This window comes from Macaca fascicularis, chromosome 3 (genome assembly GCF_037993035.2).
Source record: "Macaca fascicularis isolate 582-1 chromosome 3, T2T-MFA8v1.1".
Taxonomy (NCBI): Eukaryota; Metazoa; Chordata; class Mammalia; order Primates; family Cercopithecidae; genus Macaca; species Macaca fascicularis.
Genome location: NC_088377.1, coordinates 14,321,167 through 14,346,516, shown reverse-complemented (window position 1 = coordinate 14,346,516; position 25,350 = coordinate 14,321,167). Strand labels below are relative to the sequence as shown.

Genomic DNA, 25,350 nt, shown 5'->3' with positions numbered 1-25,350 from the left:
TACCTGTGCACAGTGAGGGCAGCACACCTGGTTGGAAACACAAAGTCACCCCTGAGATGCCCAGTGCCTACCTGTACATCGTAAGGACAGCACACCTGGTTGTCAGCACAAAGTCACCTCTGAAATGCCAAGTGCTTGTACATTGTAAGGGAATCACACCTGGTTGTCAGGACGGCATCACCTCTGAGAAGCCCTCCCCTTCACATGTGTAGCAACAAAAAAGGTCTGGCTTAACAACTGTCATTCTCAGCCCCCAGACAAAGCAAACTAGGGTGTTGTGCTCATATTTAAAGCTTTGTTTTGTATTGTATCTGTTTTTATAAATTGTCTGTTTCTTTTTCCAAGTAGGCTAAAGTTACATCTTCAATAAACCAAGTAATAGGAACTTACTTTGCTCACCGCAGTGATCCTGGAATATATCATAGTATCAGAAGTAAGAAGGTATCCCCCAAGAATGTGTTTTTAAGATGAGGACACATCAAAAGGACCCAAGAATCAATCTGGTAAAGCTCCCAGTGGCCAGAGCTAATATAATTTCAGCACCATAATAAATTTCAATTGTATTTAATTATCACCTAAGGAATAAAATAAATATCCATGAGCACATATGGATATAAATAAATCAATAATCAAAACAAGAAGGACCAATCTTTCTTAAATAAGAAAGCCAATTAATAAATGTAGAGGGAATTGGAGAAATAGGGAATCGCCATTGGAACCCCACGGTTATCATTGCTGCACGCAAGAGTAATTGATAGTTGCTAAAATTAGTGGTTGAACCTTAAGGAGTAACAAGATATTTGCATCATATTTGTATCCCTTCCTAAATTTACTAATCACCCTTGTGGTTTTAAAACATGATTTTGATGCTCTACCTCCCTCCAGGAGGTAGAGTTTAATGGCCCTTTCCTCAAGTATAGGCTGGACTTAGTGACCTGCTTTTATGAATAGATGACAGAAAGAGGACAACTGTACCTTGACAGTGGGGAAGCCTAACAGATACCACATGAGCCAGGTGATCAAAGTCAATGTTACCTGCAGTCATGCTGACATTACACGCCCACTGACATGATACAATGACAAGGGCCTATCACCTCTGTGGTGTTCTTCTCCAAAATCCACAGCCTCAGAATGTTTATGAGAAACCATCAGAGAAACCCAAATTAAGGGCATTCCACAAAACACCTGACCACTACTCTGCAAAACATCTAAAGTCATGAAAGACAAGAAAATATAGAGAAGCTATCACGGATTGGTGGAAACTAGGGGGAAATGAGGAATAAAGGTATCATGATATCCCAAATGGGGTCCTGGAACAGAAAAGTACATTAATAGAAAAAGTTAAGAAGTCCAGGCTGGGCGCAGTGGCTCACACCTGTAATCCAAACACTTTGGGAGGCCGAGGCGGGTGGATCATGAGGTCAGGAGATTGAAACCATCCTGGTGAACACGGTGAAACCTCGTCTCTACTAAAAATATAAAAAAATTAGCTGGGAGTGGTGGTGGGCGCCTGTAGTCCCAGCTACTCAGGAGGCTGAGGCAAGAGAATGGCATGAACCCAGGAGGTGGAGCAGCGGGCCAAGATCACACTGGCACTCCAGCCTGGGTGACAGAGCGAGACTCCGTCTCAAAAAAAAAAAAAAAAAAAGAAAGTTAAGAAGTCCAAATAAAGTTGGTAGTTCACTTACTAATATTGCACCACATCAATGTCTTAGTTTTGGTAAACATGCTATGTAAGACGTTAACATTCAGGGAAGTTGGGTGAAGGGTGTATGGGAACACTCTGTACTGTCTTAGTAACTCTTTATTCTAAAATGATTTCAAACTGAAAAGTTTTTTAGAAGAGGTAGAGTTGCAAATAATTTGGTGAGAGGTGCACATGGAGGTATCTCTTATGTGTGAGGCAATAAGTCAAGTAAGTTGCTGAGAAAACTGTGGGTGGGAGAAAGTGGCTGCCGAGGGCCTTTGTTATGACTTGCCTGAAGGTCTATACTGCATTAGAAAAAATTATCCAAAAATGACCACACTGTGCTGTAATAGCGCCATGTCTCCATGTATCTGCCACCTTTGCATTCTCTGGGCTTGCCGTAGTGATGGGAGGGATTCAAATCCTCCTCTTCAGCAAAAGGAGAAGTTTCCCGATGGATGGTCTCCGACAAGAAGGGATGTCCTTTCCCCAGGCTGAACATGGATTCCAGTGTCCCAACATGGATTCCAGTGTCCCACTACATGATGCTAACGGGCATCATCTCTGGCCACTGAAGCCCAGGATCTTAGGTTTAACCATAAAATACTTCTGTGTCATGGGCTGCAAACCACCAACATAGAACTAAGATTGATAAGAAAAATATACTGTTTACTCAAAACAGGTGTATCACAGCCTACATATTTATAATGTCCTATTATATGGTTGTGCAGTTCATATCCTCAATAATTCAGTAGGTATCTCGCTAACATCTATTTGAAATCCCCCCATAAAATAACATTTAGCAGTAGCTTCAAGATCTCTTTAGAATGGTGTCTTTATTTTTCTTAAACATTTGATATGTTACACCACCCAGGCAGAAAATAGAACACAGAGTGTGGGATACACACGTACTCACCATAAAAACAACCGTATTGTAACACCGAAATATATTTATCTAATTGGTCAAGGAAACGGAATTTAACACATGCTGTTATCATACAAGTAGTTTTAATGGAATAGCATTTTGTATTTATATAGCACCTTTCTACCAAGGAGCAAAAATACGGCTCAGATATTATTACTTATTCTCACACCATCCTTGACAGGTGGATAAGCAGCAACATTTATACTAAGTTTTAATCACCGGGCGACAAAGACCTGCATAAAGAGAGCAAATAAACCACAAATAGCAACCCAGAAAGTTGGAATTTTCCACCTCCAAGAGTGGGTCACTCACTCTTTTTCTCTGAAATCTTAAGAGCTAGTTTGAATACTGGTGAAAAAAAAAATAGAGGAACAGTAGAGTGATAAAACAGGTATATACAGCCTCCTCAGGAACCTGATGGTGGAGCTTAGACTGGAAACCGTTGAAAGTTAAAAACAATTCCCAAACCTTGAGCATCTACTTGGACAAATTTGATGCGTACCAGGGACAAATGAAAGCATCCTCCCAAACTATGTCCCAAATTATTGTCAATCCTTTCTGTAATGAAGGTCCATTCCTCAAGCCGCTGTCACATAATGTGCAGGGGATCAACAGCAAATCCATTAGCAACACAGGATAAAGAAATTTGAGTAGCCCAGAAACTCTTGCATAAAACATAACTTCAACAAGATAGGACATTTTGGATGATGCATTCCTGAAGACCTCTTTAAAAATTCATTCAAGGAAATTTTTTAAAAAGTCTCTTTAAAGATAAATGCAAATTACAGGCATAGTTGGAGCCTTAAAGTATATCTTGAATAAGAAAATTACCAGAGGATGAATTCCTTAAGAGCATGTCTGTCTTTCAAGAGTTTCTAATATATTTAATCTCCAGTAAACTGTAGGATATCCAAAGCTGTAGTACCCTTTTTTTCCCCCCAGAATATCTAGTGTCTGAGAAACCTTTATCACATCTATCCATGCATTCAACTAATGTCAGCAAAACTAGATGACAAATTATACGTAAAGGGAAGGATGAAAATATTTTGTTGTAAACTTCTGAGTCATAGGGACAAGGAAAAGAAGTTACATTATATTCTAATAACAAATTTCAATAATGTGAAAAAAGAAAAATAACAGCCAACACTTATTAACCACTTCCATGCACTAGTATGGGTAACGGCATCAGACACAATACATACATTATCTCATTTCCTCATCACAAGGCTTCTTTGAGATATACCCATTTTATAGACTTAGATTAAGACACTTGTCAGAGGTCAGGGTACAAGCAGCTGTCTTACTCCAAATGCTTTATGGATGCTGCCTGGCTTTTTCTCTAGCCCTTCACTTCTCAATTAGTGAGAGAACCAAGTCTTGCCTTTCATTTCTTCCCCTGCACTGAAGACAAATCTAAGTGATCCTTTTGTAACACTGAAAACTTGGAATCAAAAATCCATTAAAGTATCATCTATAGAAACACTCCCAAAGCCTCATAGCAAGAAATTCAGATAAAAGCACATATTTTCACTACTTTGATGTGCATAAGTTTAAACTCCATGACTCTTATTTTGATCTTCATCATTCCCTATTTGACTGATTTTTAACCTATCATGTTACACCATGGAGTGGCAAATACTATTGAGGAATCAAAAAAAAAGCAACTCCTTCAACAATCTAATTTATATGAAATGCAGTAAGTGACAATGATGTCTCTTTAATTAATCTAATTAATTAGTTAATTTATTAACTTAATTAGTTAATTAGCTAATGTCCCTGGTGGGTAAAGTTTTCTTAACCAGCGAGCTTCCTGGAAAGGGAAGAGAAAAAGTAATGATCCTTCAGCTGTTTCTGAACTTTGGGACAGTTGGAGGCCCAGCTTCAGGAATCCTGTCTTCTGTGAGGTCACAAAGGGAATGACACCTTTAAAAATGCCCTGTGCAAGACATACCCTTGACTCCAATGAATCAATTAGGAAAGGGCTATTGTTACAAACAAGCGAATAAGACTGTCATCAAGAAATTGGTCCTCCAGGTTTGACTTTTCTTCTCCACCAGTGAACAGATTTCCTTTTTTTTTTTTTTTTTTTTGGTGAGGGGGATGGAGTTCTGCTCTTGTTGCCCAGACAAAAGCCATGATCTTGGCTCACTTCACCCTCTTCCTCCTGGGTTCAAGAGATTCTCCTGCCTCAGCCTCCTGAGTCACTGGGATTACAGGTGCTCATCACCACACCCAGCTAATTTTTTTGTATTTTTAGTAAAGACGAGGTTTCACCATGTTGGCCAGGCTGGTCTCGAACTCCTGACTTCAGGTGATCCACCTGCCTCAGCCTCCCAAAGTGCTGAGATTATAGGCGTGATCCTGTTTTTGTTTTAAAATCCTTAAGGAAATGTACACGACCCCACAGGACCTGACCCTGGCTCCCAGTCAGTCCCACCTCCCATGGCTTTCCTGCCCCTGTATTACCTTGCTTCCTTCCCCTTTAACCATCCTTCGGGCCTCAGTTCAAGTTCACATCTTCAGGATGGCAATCTACGACTCCTTATACCAGTTGAGACCATCTTTTAGGCATTCCCACCTCACTGCCCGATTTTCTTTCAGGGCATTTAGCACATTTGCTGTTGTGTGACAATGTGGGTTTTTTCATCAATGGTGGTCTCCCGTGCTAGAATGTAAAATTCAGTACAGCAGGACATAGCTATATATTGCTTATCCATGAATTCCCAGTGGCAAAGCCCCAGTAGAATTTCAATACATATATATTGAATTATTAAAAAGTGATTTATTAATTACTTTTTAAATTAGTATTGAGGTGCACCAGCAACATGGTTAAGACCCCTCATTCCCCAGTCAAACTACTCAGATCCATTTCTGGCTCTACTACATATTGGTTTTGTGACTTTGGGGAAGTTATCTTATCATTATCCCTGACACTTCCTCTCCAAAATTGAGTAGCTTGCATAGGAAACTCAAGAAGACAAAAGTTAGCCTCCCAGCAACTAGCTAAACCAAAACCACTTTTTAATTTTTATTTTATTTATTTATTTATTTATTTATTTATTTATTTTGAGACGGAGCCTCACTCTGTCGCCCAGGCTGGAGTTCTGTGGCACGATCTCGGCTCACTGCAAGCTCCCCCTCCTAGGTTCACACCATTCTCCTGCCTCAGCCTTCTGAGTAGCTGGGACTACAGGTACTTGCCACCCCACCCGGCTAAATTTTTTGTATTTTTTTAGTGGAGACAGGTTTCACCGTGTTCGCCAGGATGGTCTTGATCTCCTGACCTCGTGATCCGCCCGCCTCAGCCTCTCAAAGTAATGGGATTACAGGTGTGAGCCACCGCGCCCAGCCACAAAACCCACTTTTTAGCCAAAACCAAGAATACCTATTTAACAATAATAAAAAGAACAAACCATGCTCCTAGTACACATTCATTCATCAAAGGATAATAAAGAAGAAAAAGTAGAGTCACAGCCAATTGTGCTCTACTAATGAATAACAATCACGACAAGACCTCAGGAGGACATGAGCCAGCACCCATTTTCGATACAGGTGACTCGGTGAACCTTTGTTTCCCATCAAGTCCCTTTTCTCTAGCACCCACGCGCCCCTGCAGCCCGCCCCTGACACAGCCTGGCAGCAGGTGCTTCTCCTGCAAGGGAAGCAGCCAGGCCCTGTGCCCTGTATGCAATAAACAAGACTGGGCTGTGCCCCTCCCCTGTAGGCAATCAGCACAGGCCCTCAAGCATGAGATTTAATTGCTTGTTCATTATTTTAGCTTGCAGGGGCTACAAGGAAGTATGGCATTTCTGAGCACACCATCCAAGGGAACCCTGGGAGCTGTCAGATTAAAAAATAATAACAGAAACGAGACAGGAGCCTGTCTTTAGCCAAATGGCTTCAGGTACCTGTGACTCAATGCGAGGGTCCCCACCAAAACCCATGGCAGCCCCTCCCTGTTTGTCCTGCCCTTTTCAATTCTGTCTGAGCGGGGAGGAGAATGCCACAAAGAGACGAGAATTTGAACTCGCAGCCCCCGAGTGCACCAATGTCCTTTTCCTGCCTGATTGTGTACTTAAAGCGCCTGTAAAGTCAATAATTTCCCATGGTTTCACAGCAAAGCCAAAAGATTAAAAAAGAGACATTGTCCTTTTGAAGATGTGGAAAGTAATAAATGAGCAGGCTGAATCCTCTTTGGGTTTAAAAGCCTGTGCTGTTCTGCTTTAAGGTGTCAAAACTGCCTAAAATCTTTAGTTTTGTTATACCCTGGTGCTACACAGATATCATAGAAGCAGGCTGACTCTCTCAAACAATTTGGAGATCATTTTTTTTCTCTCTAAAAACTTTGTTGAAATATATATGTTAGCACAGACTTTTTATTAACATTTTGTTTAAAATATAGCATTTTTTCAGACGCATCTTAAGAGATCAGAATAGTCAAACAGTAGCTCTCTTTTTGAAAAAGAAATTGCACACCATCTTCAAGTTTTAAGCACAAAGGTTACAGTTCGTTCTCCTCCCCCATTTTATTTCCACTGTTGGAGTAGATTTGACCTCGTCTCTCTAAAAGCAGAAAACTTCAACAAAGGTGAGAGGACTATTTAAAGCGATGAAAAAGATTCTGAATGAAGCATTACGACTTTGATGAAGCCTGAAAGAAATGCAGTGCTTAGGAAGTGGATAAAAGTCAATAGCAACAATTCTTGGCTTTGGATGAAACCTTGAAGGTGCACTTTTCCCCAGTGATATGAAAAATAAGAAAATAAAAACAACCAACCAGAGACCCGTAACCCTTCCGGTTCTGTGGCATCTGTACATTCACATGATAGAAACTTACTAAATCCCGAAGGTTTCCTGGCAAAGCCCAAGCTCCATGATGAGCTGAGAGCCCTGCCACTGCACCAGGAGAAAAGGAGTCACTAGGCAGGCTGAGGCGGGCGGGTCACAAGGTCAGGAGATCGAGACTATCCTGGCTAACACGGTGAAACCCCGTCTCTACTAAAAATACAAAAAATTAGCCAGGTGTGGTGGCGGACACTTGTGGTCCCTGCTACTTGGGAGGCTGAGGCGGGAGAATAGAGTGAACCCAGGAGGCGGAGCTTGCAGTGAGCTGAGATCACGCCACGGCACTCCAGCGTGGGCAACAGAGCAAGACTCCGTCTCAAAAAAAAAAAAAAAAAAAAAGGAAAAAGAAAAGGAGTCACTAGGCTCTAGATGGAGAAGAGACAAGCCTCTTTCCTCCCTCCTATTCCAAAAGAGAAGAAAAAACCTGGACAGCCAGATACAAGCAGCCTTGAAAAATCACTCTACAGGAGAAAAGACAGGAAGAATGTCATCGAGAAAGAAGGCCAGGAGAGGATGCCACAAAGGTGCCTTTTCTCCCTCTTCTCTTTCCACCTTTCCCATAGTCGCCTCTTCCTCTAAACCATCCCCACTTAACTCTCTCCAGATTCTACTCTCCCACTGGAGCCTGACTGACACATTTCCCAAAAGCAGATTTTAAAAAAGCAAGGGTCTCAGGCTCTGTCACATCCAGCTCATTGTTATGTGCCGGGGAGATACAGAGCGACATTTTGTGTATCTGTTGGATTATGAGTCACCATTTGGGCATAGAGAATGTTCTCAACAGTGAGATTCCCCTCATGTGGGCACCCTCATGCTTCAGCCAGGTGCTTACAGGTAAATAATTACTCAAACATCGTCATGTAGCAAATTTGGTTTCCAAACCTTGAATGAGAGAGACTCAGGCATGCACCAAGGAAACGTCTAGCTATGTTCTTCTCCAGTCTCTCAGCGGGCTGCAGGTCTTAGCTATGTTTTGTTGGTATCACTGGGGCGTGCCGGGCTTTTGTTTGAATGGCTCAACCTGGCTGCAATCATTGAATGAGCCGACCCGATCGCTCTGCCAGTGTCTACATTGTCGGCTTCAAAAGTCAGGCTCACCAGAGAGAGCAATTTCTATTTGTTTGTTTGTTTGTTTGTTTGTTTGAGACGGAGTATCGCTCTGTCACCTAGGCTGGAGTGCAGTGGCGTAATCTTGGCTCACTGCAACCTCCGCCTCCAGGGTTCAAGCAGTTCTCCTGCCTCAGCCTCCTGAGTAGCTGGGAATACAAGTGCACACCACCACACCTGTTTGATTTTTGTATTTTTAGTAGAAACGGGGTTTCACCTTGTTGGTCAGGCTGGTCTCGAACTCCTGACCTCGTGATCCGCCTGCCTCGGCCTCCCAAAGTGCTGGGATTACAGGCATGAGCCACCATGCCTGGCCAGAGAGAACAATTTCTTAGTGGAAAGAATTTGTTATCAGTTTAGGCTGCAAGCCTGAATCTTTGAAACAGCATGACTCAGATAGTTCATCATTCAGAGAACTCAGGTTTTGCATCCCTCGGTTCTAAGTGACATTTTCTTCCTCTTTTGAGGACAGCAGAATTAAGTTACCAGAGCCATCTCATCGGTCATTCATTTAGTATTTACCACACCTACTATGTGCAGGAGGCAGTGGGAAGTAGAAAGATTAGAAAGGAAAACTCCTGCCATCCAAGGGGTTAGTAGCTTACAGATCTTAGAATCGCACAACTTAGAAAAAAAAGTTGAAGATTATATAGAGAATCCAAGCACTTTACTTTACAGATGAAGACTGAACTATTCTATCACTCCTGTGGTAAACTACAGAGGCAATTCTCAAACCCATGTCTTCTGACTCAAAGAAGGACTGTGCCTTTCCATTCTGTTTCTAACAACTAAGAGGCTCCTGCATCCCCGGATCCCAGAGGCCTGTATGGTCTGGAAAGCTGGTGTTGTGGTCATCAGTCAAAAGTACACACACCCCTCGCTGCCTACGTACACCGTGGCCAGCACACACCTGGAGGTTTGGACACGTTCACACACTTACGTAATCCTCACAATAAGTGTTTGAGGCAAGAATTGGCATTCAGGATGTAAGCCTGAGAAGCTGAGTGGAGTGTTAAATAACCCATTCTAGGTTAAAGGGTCCCCGTGGTGAATTGAGAACTCAAAACTCAGTCTGTTCTCTGCCCCTACACACCAGTAGCCTCAATTTCCAACTCGTTTGGTTATTCCCTGTTACAGACTGAATGTTGTGTCTCTCTCCCAAAATTCACATGTTAAAACCCTAATCCCCGACGTGAGAGTATCAGGAGGTGAGGCCTTTGGGGGTGATTAGGGTGAAGTCCCCATGGTGGGATTAGAGTCTTTGTTAGAAGAGACACAACAGAGATGATGGTTTCTCTTCAGCCATGTGAGGACAGGACAAGATGTCCATCTACAAACCAGAAAGGCGATCCTCACCAGACACCAAATCTGCTGCTGCCTTGACCTTGGACTTCCTACCCTCCAGAAGTATAAGAAATAAATGTTTGTGGCTGGGCACGGTGGCTCACACCTGTAATACCAGCCCTTTGAGAGGCCGAGGCAGGTGGATTACTTGAGGTCAGGAGTTTGAGACCAGCCTGGCCAATACAGTGAAATCCCATTTCTACTAAAAATACAAAAATTAGCCAGGCATAGTGGCACACGCCTGTAACCCCAGCTACTTGGCAGGCTGAGGCAGGAGAATTGCTTGAATCAGGGAGGCCGGGGTTACATTGAGCTAAGATCTCGCCACTCCACTCCAGCCTGGGCGACAGAGTAAGACTGTCTCAAAAAAGAAAAAAGAAGAAATGTTTGTTGTTTGAGCCAGTCCATGATATTCTGCTATAGCAAGCCAAACTGATTCATACACTCCCTTTGTTTCATCCTCATGTATTTCTGGCATCCTCGTTTGTACCAAATAATGGAATCTTAGAATTTTCGAAATGGAAATGTTCTCAGAGTCCATGTCATCCAGATCTCTCATTTTACAGGCGAGGCAACTGGTCCAGCGACTCATCTGTGCTGATGTCAGGAGAGCCATGCAGGCTCTAGAGAGCACACACGGAGTGAGAGAGACAAGCCGAGATCCTGTCCCGGCAGGCACTAGCCTCTCCATGGTTTGGTACAACACGGGTGTCATCCTGGTTTTCCCAAGCCTCAGCAGCCAGTGGATGTTAATAAGGTCACATTATTAATAAAAATAAGAATGAATAGGCTGGGTGCGGTGGCTCACACCTGTAATCCTAGGGAGGCCGAGACGGGTGGATCACCTGAGGTCAAGAATTTGAGACCAGCCTGGCCAACATGGTGAAACCCCGTCTCTACTAAAAATACAAAAATTAGCCAGGCATGGTGGCAGGCACCTACAATCCCAGCTACTCGAGAGGCTGAGGCAGGAGAATCGCTTGAACCCAGGAGGCAGAGGTTGCAGTGAGCTGAGATCGCGCCATTGCACTTCAGCCTGGGGGACAAGAGTGAGACTTCGTCTCAAAAAATAATAATAATAAAATAATAAGAATGAATAAATAAGTAACTAACTTGACGTAGGAGCCATACATATGCATCTGTCTGCTACAGAGCCTCCCACCCCTCTCCAAGTTCTCACCTGGGTTTTCTGGAGTCCTGTAGTCTGTCTCTCAACTACCCCTATTTGCACTCAACACCCCAGATGTCATTTGAGTGTCTTCCTCAATCATGACCATAGCTGCTCAGACCCTCTCTGTCAGCATCAACTTCCCCTGAAAAGATTTCTTTCTCATGCCTTTCTGTCTGTGTCCACAGTGTCTGAATGAAGGTCCGTGGTCTTCAAGGAACCAAGACTACACTGAGATCCATTCTTGGGAAGTGCCTCTCCTTCAACCTCCAGTACCACTCATCCATAAACACCAACACTATTTGCCTCTTTGTGTATCATAAAGTTCCTCATTGAAACAGCCCCTTAAACTCCAGTCCTGAAAACAAACCCACTGGGCTACAATAAGAACCAATTTTAGACACAGACATCTTCCCACTTCCACTTGACCCCAGGTATTCTCTGCCAAACTACAATTCCTCCAGGAAATCAGCATCTAGCAGCACCCCCACCAACCCATGGAGGTTTGTTTTGTTTTGTTTTGTTTTGTTTTTTGAGACAGGTCTCACTCTGTCACCCAAGCTGGAGTGCAGTGGCACAATTACAGCTCACTGCAGCCTGGACCTCCCTGGGCTCAGGTGATCATCCATGGAGCAGGTTTGAAGAGAAGCCCAAGATAGATTCAGGCTGGAATTCCCACTATATACAGATCACTAGATTTAATTTAAATGTGTCTTAAATTTTACAAATGATGCAACAGAATGAAAGATGTAATTCAACAAAACTTGTCCAAGAGGTCCTTGGTATTTTCTCTCTTCTGGAAATCGTCAATGAAAAAAACATGTTATATGAGCTAGCAGAACTCAGTCTTTTAAGGGCAAAAAGGTCATTTAATTGCACAATAAGAAGCATACTGTGGTCAGAAAACAACTCTCTGTTTATTGCCTATGTCAAATTATTTAGGTATCTATGAGAGAAAGGTGGATGTACCAAAAACCTAGGCTATGTGTAATCATTGAAATCGAGTATCAAATTGTGCTCTACGTTTCCTGGAAGCCAAGATAAAAAGTAAAATAAGTAAGTTATATAGTCCTCCAGTATTATTCATTTCATAGAGTACCACAGCATCTGGTCTGGTCTAACAGCCAAAAGCCTATCATCACATAAATAAATGAATTAATTACCTGGGTCTCTAAATAAAGGGAATAAATTACCTAGACAACAAGGTCTTGGAGGGTCTTGTCTGGGTGGTCCCCACCACATGGCCCACAACAGTTTTCCATAATAGTCAGAAACAGATTTCATCTGACTTCTTTTTTTTTTTTTTTTTGAGTCAGAGTTTCACTCTTGTTGCCCAGGCTGAAGTACAATGGTGCGATCTCAGTTCACCGCAACCTCTGCCTCCCGGGTTCAAACGACTCTCTTACCTCAGCCTCCCAAGTAGCTGGGATTACAGGCGTGTGCCACTATGCCCCGCTAATTTTGCATTTTTAATAGAGACGGGGTCTCACCATGTTGGTCAGCTGGTCTCGAACTCCTGACCTCAGGTGATCCACCCACCTCGGCCTCCCAAAGTGCTGGGATTACAGGTGTGAGCCATCGCGCCCGGCCCTCATCTGACTTCTGACTTCTTATGCAAAGTACAAGAAGAAGTCACATTGCTTTCTTTCCTATCGTTTTGAGAAGGTGTTTGTACAAAGACCTCCTGCTCTGAACACTGCTCGTTCTGCCTCTGATGGGCCCAGCTTCCTGGATGGACCACACATGCTACCAGGCATGGCTTATGAGACCCTTGAGCCTGGCTTACGATGACCCTTGGTGTTCATTTTCCTCATCATTTTCAGCCTGGGCCAGCTTGTCTGTCTCTCTTGGACATAGGAAGGTGCCCTGTTAACCTCTTTTCACCCTCTCCCATAACCAGTGCACAAAAAGATACTTGGATCCTGGGTCATTGTTCCCTGACCATAGGCTTTGTCGAGATTAGAGATAACTGATTCTTTCAAAAAGAATGCCTGCATTAACCAAATATACTCTAAAGGTATGCAGCAAATGCTACATTTGTAATCATCATAAAGCTGAAAGGAAAAAGAAACACTGCAAACATACTGAAACAATTCAGAAATATTAGTTCCTGACTTTAGGCTGGGAAGAATATTCTTTGTGCACTGTATAGTTGGTAAGACAACATTCTGAGGCCCACATTTTAGTTACCAACTCCTAGAAGCCAATGGAAAATCACGTCTTTGATGTGTAAAATAACTGAGAAAAAGGGTGTAGAGCCTCATAAAATACCTGCACTTAATCTGGACCAGCCAGGAGCAAGGCTTGAAATCTTCTTACTGAGGAAAATGAAGGAATGCATACTTGCCTTTTGAGGCACAAAAGAAACCTAAAAAATTTGTATGGCACAGTGTCTCAGAAATCAATTACGTAATTCTTAGAGTACAAACCTGCTTATAATCTGCTGTTTAACACAATTTTTAAGGGTTATAAAAGGTTTATTAAAATCTTACCTTATGGTCAAACTGATTAAGATTAAATACATTTGTCTATAAGGTTTTATTAAGATTTCGGTTTAACATAAATAGTACATTAATGTAAAGGTGAAATTTGGCTTACTGGGTATAAAAATCACACAGGGAGTATTGCTAAATATGAAATGGTATTTGGCTTTCTTTAGGCTATATTTGCATAAATATGTTATTGGGATGTGATACGAAATAATGAGAAACTCCTATAATTCTGATATGACTTAGTGTATGTTACTAAGAATTATAAGAAAAACCTGTTGTACTTTCATTCCAATGTTCAATTTATCGAAAAGCTGAAATAATATCCCTGTAATTTTAGTCATTATTTTCACAGCTAATTTCTTCTATGAGATTAATATTTCACAGACCTTTAGCAACTTACTTAAACCTTCAACTTTATCCTAAAACATTCCTTTAACTCTCTAAACTTAGGCAAGAAATCCATATTCCCATGCCTTCCTATAATCTTTTACCAAAAGTACATTCTACTTCCCTTACACACTTTGAAGGTAAAACTGTTTCTTCAGTAGTCTCAATTACATGTTACAACGTTAACTCTTTTTTGTTTGTTTGTTTTGAGATGGAGTCTCGTTCTGTTGCCAGGCTGGAGTGCATACAACGTTAGCTCTTAGTAACTTTTATTTTTGGTGAAAAACCTGGTTAGTAAGTGATTTTAATTATGTACCAGGTGTGGAGCCTAGGACCCAGACAAAATAAGATAAAGGACTCATTCCCTAAGGCAGGAATTGAACCCTGAGCCTGGGCCGCCACTGTGAAAAGAGAGAGCATCACTACATGGTTACAAGGGCAGGCTCCCCAAGACATACAAGACAAGAGGGAAATCTCATCCAGTTTTGTTTTTAGGGACCTTCAGCAAAATTTGTAACTGACCAGTTTGCTGGGCCATCTTGAACAGTGGGCTTACAGGTGTCTTAAGACCATATTCCATCCTACGATACCCCTCTTTATGGCAGAACAATACACAAAGACACACAAAGCACACCAGATTCACTATAGCTTAGGACTAGCCTCACAAAACCTTTTCTCCATTAATCTAAACTTTACAGAGGAGATAAACAATGATTTTTACAATTAATTCAACCAGTTTGCACACACAGAGAGAGACAGAGAGAGAGACAGAGAGAGACAGAAGTAGACAGAGAGAGAGAGAGGAAGCATTGCTTGAGGCAGGGTGGGGAAGGCAAGGTGCACAGGGAGGCCAGAGCAAGACCCACCCATTGCAGTGACACTGAAAAGTTTGGGCGGTGGCTTGTGAGTAGAAAAGGGATATTTTCCAGCAGTCTTATCAGCTCTCAAGTTTCCCCTTTTAGGGAGAAAAAAGCTCCCCATGTCCCACAGTCCTATATGTGCCTAATCCTGTCACCCACAGCCCTTAGCAAAGAGTTCAAGGCAGATTAGTCTAAAGAGAATAGCAGTTAACATCTCATAATACCAAACCCATTCTTAGCCAAAAGGAACTTTACTGAGAGGGGCTTCTAACCCCTTAAATCTTAAAAGGGACTCTAACCCTCCTAAGCTGGGCCTTTAACCCAAGGTAGGTCAAGTGTCCATGCCTTTCATGAAGTGTGGCCTCTAACCCACTCTGTCTTAGGAGAGCCTCTAACTCCCCTAAGTTGGGCCTCTAACCCAATTCCACCTTTACCTGGGTTCCCCCCCACTTACCCAAAGTTGGCCAATCAGTGCTGTGGTCTATTTCCTTTGGGTCGGCGGGTTTCTTCAGCATTGTCCCCTCAGGGTGCACCGGAAAGATGTGACTGGCCCCCACCACTTACCGAAAGTTAGCCTTTGGTGGGGGTTTTCTGGCTGCAGTCCCTTCAGCGGTCACCAGAAAGATGCTACAGGAGAGGAGTCCCAATCCAGACCCCAAGAGAGGGTTCTTGGATCTCGTGCAAGAAAGAATTCAGGGCGAGTCTGTGGAGTACAGTGAAAGCAAGTTTATTAGGAAAGTAAAGGAATAAAGAATGGCTTCTCCACAGACAGAGCAGTCCTGAGGGCTGCTGGTTGCCCATTTTAACGGTTGTTTATTGATGATATGCTAACAAGGCGTAGATTATTCTTGCCTCCCCTTTTTAGACCATATAGGGTAACTTCTTGACATTGCCATGGCAGTTGTAAACCGTCATGGTGTTAATGGGAGTGCAGCAGTGAGGACGACCGGAGGTCACTCTCATCACCATCATGGTTTTGGTGGGTCTTAGCCAGCTTCTTTACTGCAACCTGTTTTATCAGCAAGGTCTTTAAGACCTGTATCTTCTACCAGCCTCCTCTTTCATCCTGTGACTGAGAATGCCTTAACTTGCTGGGAATGCAGCCCAGTAGGTCTTAGCCTCATTTTACCAAGCCCTTATTCAAGATGAAGTTGCTCAGGTTCAAACACCTCTGACAGTAGTTTTTAACTCTTAGTAACCCTTATCTCTAGTGAAAACTCTAGAAAGTAATTTTGAACTGTTTCATATCAGTTATTTGTAGACAAAAACCACTTTATAATTTTTTAGACAGTTCTTCAAATTATTTTTATTATCAGATCTAAATATATTTACTATATAGAAATAATATGTCAAGATATATAGACTTAAATGCATGTTTAATAATGAATACTTCAGTATCTTGAACATGACTTATCTTCTGATGTTTTTATTACTTAATTTAACATAACATGAGTCTAGGATTTTAAATCACTGAAAAGAACTTTGAGGCTACGACACAGGCAGCCTCCCTAATGTCTCCTCTCAGTCATTCTAAGTCCCAAGAAGCATGTGCCACCCATGAGGACTATGAAGGTCAGGGCCTGTCTGAGTCCATCAGGACAGAAGCCAGAGCTGTGAAGACTATGCTTGGAGGATCCAGCCCCTCCCACAATAGCCAGGAGGCAAAACAGGGAAAGCAGAGGAAGAAGGGGCCATATTGGGCTTGTAGCTGGTGGTCTAGGCACTAAGAATGCGTCTCCAGATGTCATCTTGGCCACCTATCCAGACCCCTGAATCCAGAGACTCCAAACCAAAGACATAAGCTCACAATCAAATCAAGCAAGTATCTAATTATATTTTACTGATAGTTTTGAAGCCATTTCTATTTCACCAACAAATTAAAAACTAGCTTTATTTACCAGATATCACATACACATAACACATATAGATATACAAACAAACAGAAGTAGATCCTATAGCTTTTGCCAGTTTTTAAATAGTTTTGCTTTTCTCCATTTGGTGTATCAATCTTTCTATTACCTATTTCATTTCCCTAAAGCAATTGTTAACTAGGCATCAAATTTGCATTTATAAAGAAAGGACTTGCCACGATCCCCAGTTGCTATGAGAGGGAAATGGACACAATCCCTTCGGTGAAACAAAAAAACATGTATATTTCATAAGCACAGAGCTAAGATTCTTGGCCTAAGTATTGATTCACCATTTGCTCAAACCAAGGGGGAAAAAACTGCTCAAGTAAAAGTTCACTTAAGATAGACAGAAAAGCACCTTAAATAAAGGCATTACTTATTCTTTAAATTTCAAAGAATGGTTAGAGTTTCTATTGTACGTAGGCAGACATCCTTAAAAATTGAGATTTCTTTTATAGATGTAAATTTCTTTTACAAAAGAGTTTCAAGGTAGCCAATTAAATTCCAGAAAAATGCATTTTATTTCAATAGGGTGTCCTTTTTAATGTAGCCACTGTTTCTTAGTTAAAAGTACTGAGTTCAGGGTGGAACCCATTAGGGAACAGAGCCAAGAAAGCATCCTCTATGCCTGACCTCCCACATGGACAGGTCTGAACCAGAAGCAAGCCTATTTTACCAGAGGGCCTAACTTTTATAAATACCTTATCTAGGATAACTTTCTTTCCAACTTTACGGTGGAATAGTAACCAAGCAGAGAAAAGCAGATTTAATTTTTCTTATCAATTAGTTTCTTAAGCGTTTTATTTGCCTTTCATAAAACCTTTAAATAAAAATATTGAAATCTTTTTAGAAGCTTGTGCACATCAATAGGCATCCTTAGATGAGACTAATTCAGGAGCCCTCATTTTCAAATGCATTTCTTCAGTGCAGTGTGGTTTATTTGGAACCTTCCACGGTAAATCATCTTTAGTAAGATTTCACCATTTCTGTAAGACTTGCTGCTTCTGAGGCCTAATACTTACGCATTGTGAAAGGAAAATAAAACTTGGGGCCCCCAAATCACTAAGCTAAAGGGAAGAGTCAAGCTGGGAACTGCTTAGGGCCAACCTGCCTCCCATCCTATTCAAAGTTACACCTAAGCTCACTGAGATAAATGCATATCTGATTGCCTCCTTTGGAGAGGCTCATCAGAAACTCAAAAGAATGCAACCATTTGTTTCTTATCTACCTATGACCTGGAAGCCCCCTCCTGGCTTTCCAGACCGAACATCTCACATATGTTGATTGATGTCTGTCTCCCTAAAATGTATAAAACCAAACTGTGCTCTGACCACCTTGGGCACTTGTCATCAAGACCACCTCAGGCTGTGTCACAGGTGTGCATCCTCAATCTTGGCAAAATAAACTTTCTATATTAACGGAGGCCTGTCTCAAATATTTGGGGTTCACAGCATGTATAAGCCAGAAGGTGCTCAGTTCTTCCAAAACTAAGGGTTCCATCTTTATGTGAAATATTGGCTTTGGAGATCAGGTTCCCTTAATCAACTTGGCTAATAACTTTTTTTTTCCTATCTAAGCCTGCAAGAAAAATGAAATAAAGAGGAGAATAGGAAAATCCCCATGAATTTCCAAAAGCCAAATTTTACACCCCCTGCAATATTGCCATTTACTACTGGTTTCTTTCTGACCCAGTCAGATATAAGAGGCCTATAACTGGATCCATGCCAGTTAATTATCAGATCCAATCCGATCCTGGGCTTAGTCCAGTTTCTATTGTGACTTCCAAACCCAGTTTGGGTCAGAAATTTGCTCAAAGACATTGGAGACCCCAAAACACAAATCTGTGGAGCTTCAGAATCTAAGAGAGAACTTGCCACGATCCCCAGTTGCTATGAGAGAGAAATGGACACAATAGTGTGGGCAAAAAGAGTCAAACTCTGTAAAATATTCTCAGAGATTTATTCTGAGCCACATGTGAGTGACCATGGCCCATGACACAGCCCTCAGGAGGTCCTGAGAACATGTGGCCAAGGTGGTCGGGGTGCAGCTTGGTTTTACATACTTTAGGGAGGCATGAGACAGCAATTAAATACATTTAAGAAATACAATAGTTTGGTTCAGAAAGGCGGGACAACTCAAAGTGGGGAGCTTCCAGACTATAGGTAAATTTAAACATTTTCTGGTCGATAGTTGATTGAGTTTATCTGAAGACTGGAGATCAATAGAAAGAAAATGTTTAGGCTAAGATAAAGGATTGTGTGGCCGGGTGCAGTGGCTCACACCTGTAATTCCAGCACTTAGGGAAGCTGAAGCAGACGGATCACCTGAGGTCAGGAGTTCAAGACCAGCCTGACCAACATGGTGAAACCCCATCTCTACCAAAAATACAAAATTAGCCAGGCCTGGTGGCACATGCCTGTAATCCCAGCTACTTGGGAGGCTGAGGCAGGAGAATTGCTTGAACCTGGGAGGCGGAGGTTGCAGTGAGCTGAGATCACGCCATTGCACTTCAGCCTGGGCAACAAGAGCAAAACTCTGTCTCAAAAAAAATAAAAGAAAAAAAACCAGATAAAGGATTGTGGAAACCACGTTTTATTGTGCAGAGGGAACTCTCAGATAGCCGACTTCAGAGAGAACAGGTTATAAAATGTTTCTTATTTAACCTAAAAGGATGCCTGGCTCTTAGTTGATTATTCCCTGGATGTGGAAAGGAAGGAAGGAAAAAAAAAAAGGGGGGGAGGTGGGGGCGGGGGGAAGGGATTCTCTGCAGAATGTAGATTTTTCCACAAGGGACAGCTTTGCAGGAACATTTTAAGATATGACAAAGAAACATGTTTTGGAGTAAAATAGTTTGATTTTCTTCCTTGTTACACCACAGTCGGATTGGAAAGTAGTCACAATATACAGAATTAAATAAACCCCATCTGATGAGAATTTAGGGTTTGTAGGGCATGACTCCCCAGACCCCTTAGACAGGAATTTGAGCAAGATAAAAAATATCAGAGCTTAGTCCTCAGTGGGTCCGGTGGGTACCTTGCTTAGTCACTCAGCACTCATGGGGATCATCAGAAGATCTATTTGGATCCCACTTCTGATGCCATCTATTCAATGATAAAACTTCAGCTGAATTAAATTTAAGAGTTTAATTTAGCAAAGAATGATTTGTGATTCAGGCAGCCTCCTGAGCCAGAGTAGGCTCAGAGACTCCAGCGCAGCCACGTGATAGAAGACTTACAGACAGAAAAAGGAAAGCGACGTGCGGAAAACAGATGTGAGGCACAGAAACAACCAAATTGGTTGCAGCTCGGTGAGAGTTTGCCTTATTTGAACATCGTTTGAACAGTTAGCCCTCGATTGGCCAAAACTTGGTGATTGGCACAAAAGTAGGCTTCAGTCTGTTTACATCTTTACTTAGGTTATAGTTCACTATGTACAGAGAAACCTTTAGGCTGAACTTAAAATATGTTAAAAGGTAGCGTTAGTCTAAACTTGATTTAACAATATAAAGACTTGAGGCAAAGAGCATTTCATAACTTATTCAAGATCACAGAGAGATGAGAAACTCAGAATAACCCTCAAGTACTCGGGCTCCAGACTGGATGCTGTTAACCTCCCTGGACTCTCATGTCTACATTGCGTTTGGCCTATAACTTTTTTGTGTGTGTGCATGAGATTGTGAACTTCTTTTCAGTGATAGCCTGGTATTCTTATTTTATTACACTTTTTAGTTCTTTTTGAGTACAGCCACACCACTCTGAACACGCCCGCTCTTCTCTGATCTCAGAAGCTAAGCAGGGTCGGGCCTGGTTAGTACTTGGATGGGAGGAATAGATCTTGAATTTTATAAATAGCATTCAGACATCTATTTTTATGCTTACTTTTAAATGTCTTGATAAAATGACTACTATTACATTCTTGGGAAAAATCTCACTTTTTCTTGTGTTATGCTTTTAATAATCACTAGATTTTGTTTGCTAAAATGTTATTTAGAATTTTGCATGTATTTTTCATTGGCCTGTGATTTTTCTCTTTATATAACATCTTTTTTAAGGATCTTTATTAATATTACACTCAAGTTTTCTTCCGCTTTCTATGCTCTGAATTTAAGCAGTTAAAATCCATGGGAAATATTTTTCCTTGACATTTTCGAAGAACTATGCATGTAATATTATATTGACTGCTCACTGAGCCCCTTGCCCTAAAGCCTGGTAACATGATTAACTTATGATTCCTGGATAAATGCTATATTCTCATTCCTCCAATTTTATCTATACGTAAGGCTCTTGGCTTTGAATTTGGTTTCTATCTCTTTGTTTGCTTAAGTTCATCTTGGTAAAACACTAGCTCTCCCAGCATTTGTTCTCAGTTCTGTGAGGCAGAGTTGATAAACTTTCTCAGTAGGACAGACACATATTTTGCCCAATGTATGTTCTCCATAAATGCAGGTGAGGAAGGAGGGATAATTAGAGGAAACAAAATGAGAATCTCAACCATTTGAGCCCTTAAGCAATTCTACGATAAACTACAATTTGTACAATATTTTCTGAGTCATGTAGATTTATCACAAAATCTATCCTTAATTCACAAAAGTTACTTTTTGTTTAATAACAAAGGAGGAAGTTTAAAATACCCATTTTTATAGACTCATATGTATGTGGTGTGTATGTCTTTATAAGAAGCATGAACAAAATATAATACAACAGTCTCGATATCTTGGGACTTGTAATATAAGTGACTTTTTAAATTATAGGAACGTAACAGATTTATAAACAAAAGTTATTTCAACACAAGCTAAAAATCTAATGATCCTATTAATTTACTGAAAGAAACTAGCACTATTCGTCTGCAAGACTTATATAGATACATGTGTTCATTTTCTTGGTTATTAAATATGGAATTGTGAGGTTTCATTAGAAACTATGAAAGTATATTCCGAAGTGATTGTAGCATTTTTCACTCCCTTCAGCAACATTTCTCCCCACTTGCTGTTGTTATGATACTGGCAGGCTGGGGGAGGTTCCTGAATGCCAGTGGGACCTTGACCCCAGGGCCGTCCAGGCTCTTGACACTGTCATGAGGATGAATTCAAGGGCGAGTCAGGAAATAGTGAAAGTACAGAGATTTATTGTAAAGGGAAAAGTAGACATTTCAGAAAAGAGAGTGCAGTTGTACTCAAGAGAGAGACATGTACAAGCAGGTTTTACCTTTCTGGGCCCCTTCAATCAAGGGGTTGAATATTCATGAAAATTCCTGGCAAAAGTGGAGATTTCTCAGGTCTGTGATTGCCACCCATTTTTAACCAAATATGAGTGTTCTTAGAACTGCCATGGCACTAGCGGGTGTGTAATGAGCATATAATAAGGTCCTAGTGAAACCGAGGTCAAATCCAGCGCCATGTTGGGTTCAGTTGGTCTTAGCCAGCTTGGTCCACACCCTGTTTTTTAGGGTCTTATTAGCCCTTAGTCTCTGCAAATATTTCAACAGTTTCCTTTTGCTAGTCATCTGAAACTGCTGCCTGGATCATCTACTCTCCTGTGACCACCCTGATTTATTCCTGTCTCAGTCTTTGTAATTTTTGCTATTCCAGTGGGTGGCAAAAAATACTTTGTTTTTGCTTTCATTTGTACTTCTTTGCTGATGAAAGATGTTACACACCTTTTCATGTACTTATTGGGCATTTATATATGTTATCTTAAGAATTATCTTTCAAAACTTTTTTCTATTATTATTCAATTACTTGTGTTTCATATTTGTAGGAATTCTTTATATATTCTTGATACAAGTCCTTAGTAAGATTTAAGTATTATGATTGTATTCTCTCAGTCTGTGGATTAACTTTTCATTCCCTAAATGGTAATTTCACATAAGCAAAAAATTTAATTTTAATGAAATTCATTTTATTACTTTGTTTCTTTAAGATGGAATTTTTGATGCATCAATTTGACCCGCCAACAGTTTTTAGTTTTTCAAACACTAACCTAAATATCATTGTGAGGGTAGTTTGCCAATGTGCAGATATAAGAGACATTATTCTGGAAACTTTTGGTGAGTCTGCTGAGTGAATCAATTAGGAGGCCTTAAAAACTGGGCTTAAGTAGGAGAGAGGGAGCGAAAGTGAGAGAGAAAGTAGGGGGGAGACAGAGAGAGAAAGAGCACAGAAGAAATTCCACTTGTGACCGATAACTTCCTATATGCATGGAGTTCATCCTCACGATCTTCCTTTCTTACTGACAGCTTTATGGATTTTGGATTGTTTAGCCATCCATTACAATGCCATGTCTGGACAATAAAAATAACTTGCATGATTTTCGGCTTTTTCACCTGCTTGTTGGATGTTAATGCTGAGGACACCTTTGAAAGTCACACACTGAATATTGTTCAAGCCTCCATCAATCTGGGTTCTTGAATTGTTAGGGTTAACACCATCCCCTCATGCCAGTTAGTCTTACATAAGTAAGAATTAAGCTTTTCTTTGTTTAGTTGCTGAAGTATGGAAGACTATCAATTATAGTAGGTATAACTATTATAACAAACACAAATATCTTATTGAAGTTTGCCGTAGGTTGAGTTATCTATGAAGCGGACCCCCCAAAAGAACTTGAAGGCAAATAGTTTATATGGGAGGTTATTGCAGGGTACAGGTGATAGAGTAGTGGGGGATGAGACTATGGATGGAAAAAAAGACAATTTAGTGCGCATTAATCAGGTTACTACTCTACTCCCTGTGGTGACTTCTAGTACAGTGTGTGGAATACCTCTCAGAGATAAGTAACCCAACAGGCAAGAAAGCTGTGTCATTGCATAAACCCTCCTTGTAGAGACATCAAGCCATTGGTCCTTTTAGCCTGTGCCTATGCATGCTCACCCCAAACATCCTGTTATGGGATGAATTGTGTTTTCTCCACCCTCTCCAAATTCATGTGTTGAAACCTTAACCCTCACTGTGATTGTATTTGGAGACAAAGCCTCTAAAGAGGTAAGTAAGATTAAATGAGGTCATATAGGTGGGATCCTGGTCCAATATGACTCATGTCCTTAGAAGAAGAGAAAGAGACCCTAGGGATGCACATGCATGGAGAAAAGGCCACAGGACGACACAGAGACAAGGATCCACCTACAAGCTGAAGAGACCAACTCGGAAGAAACCAACTCTGCTTTACACCTTGATCTTGGACTTTCTGCCTCCAGAACTATGAGAAAAATCTCTGTTTCTTAAGCCATTCAGTCTGTGCAGCCCTAGCAAACTAATACACCTACTCCTACAGCACAAGAAAGCACGCAGGCTGAGAAGTGCAAGTCTTTATAGTAAGAAGCATGAGAATGCAAAGGATGGGTGAGATGATGCCGGGGCCGACTTAAGCCCCCTGGCACTGCTCAGAGACACTAGTGCCCCGTGTTAAGTTCAGGATATCCTGATAATTGGTTTTTCAAGTGGTGTCTTCTTGCAACTACCAAAACTTACAGCAAGAGGTTAGTAGACCAAGCAGCATTCTCCACTTCTGTACTTCTGCATTCCTGAGCTGTAGTTGATATGTATACTCTCCCTCCTCTGCCTGTGTTCTAGATTCCCCTCAGCCACACCCAGCAGTTCTGTTCTGCTAGCGGAGCTTGCTTGCTTGCAAGCTGTGACCTGCACCCACGATGAGTCTGACTTCCTGGTGACCATGCCTTTGTCACATCATGACTTCTTCCATGCTCATTCTGGTTGTCACCAGTCAGAAACATTGAGATATTCAGTAAATAACCAGAGTTCCAGACAAACTCCACATTCCTTCTCTATATAATTGTGCCTCTGAACTCATGATAATAAGAATGAATTACCTCTGCTTTTATATTAACTCTTTTCTTTGTCTGCCGGTCTATCAGGATGAGTGGTCCAAAGTAACCAAGTAACAAGTTAGTTGTTACTGCCTGGTATAAGTGCCCATCCACCTTGCAAGACAGAGGCAACCACTAATTCTGCAGGCCCACAGGTTTTGGGATAGGAAATGATTTCCTGAATGGATTACTAGAAGTTATAATGAAAGGGACCATCCCTCCTTGCCTGGTCTGTCTTGCAGACCCTGGCAGAGTGATGGATGAAAGGAGTACTCAGACACAGGTATGCAGTGTAAGAGCAGCTAGGGGACTCAATAGTGGCCAAAGAGTGAGCAGTCTCGAACAGCCAGAGCTGCTTGCTTTTATTCAGTATAGATATAATGCTGAAAGCCTGGAGCAAATACAATTTGCAAGTAATTAACATTACTGTTCCCCCTTTTAGGGAGGAGTCACATGTATGGATGATCAAAGGTCAGTTTCTGGACAACATAAGTAAACAAGCCTATTTAAGATAAATTCCCTTACACTCCCTTGTACCTATTCCTTGTCCTCTGCCTCGGGGTAAGAGAACAGCTGCCTTCAGCTTATTCTCCCCCAAAGCTATGCAGAGCCTCCGACCTTTCAGAAGGCCCGCTCCTTTCCCTGTAGCTTCTTCCACCACTCTGACAGATCTCCTACACCTCATTCTATTCTTTGGTTTCTGGTCCACGTGAAAATAAAGATCACACAAGCGAGATCAAGCAGAGGCTTGTTATTCACAGATTTTTATAGCAGGGGAGGCCACCAACATCACTAGAATCCCTAAAG

The 25,350-nt window shown here is 41.5% G+C and overlaps 1 long non-coding RNA gene across 1 annotated transcript in view; it reads right to left on the bottom strand.

Moving 5' to 3' along the window:
• The window catches only part of LOC135970017 (uncharacterized), a 38,517-nt gene that overhangs the window by 4,493 nt on the left and 8,674 nt on the right, over window positions 1–25,350 (bottom strand). Inside the window, exon 2 of the long non-coding RNA XR_010585392.1 lies at window positions 15,380–15,518. This is a non-coding gene — a long non-coding RNA (uncharacterized lncRNA). The remainder of the gene's footprint in view (window positions 1–15,379; window positions 15,519–25,350) is intronic.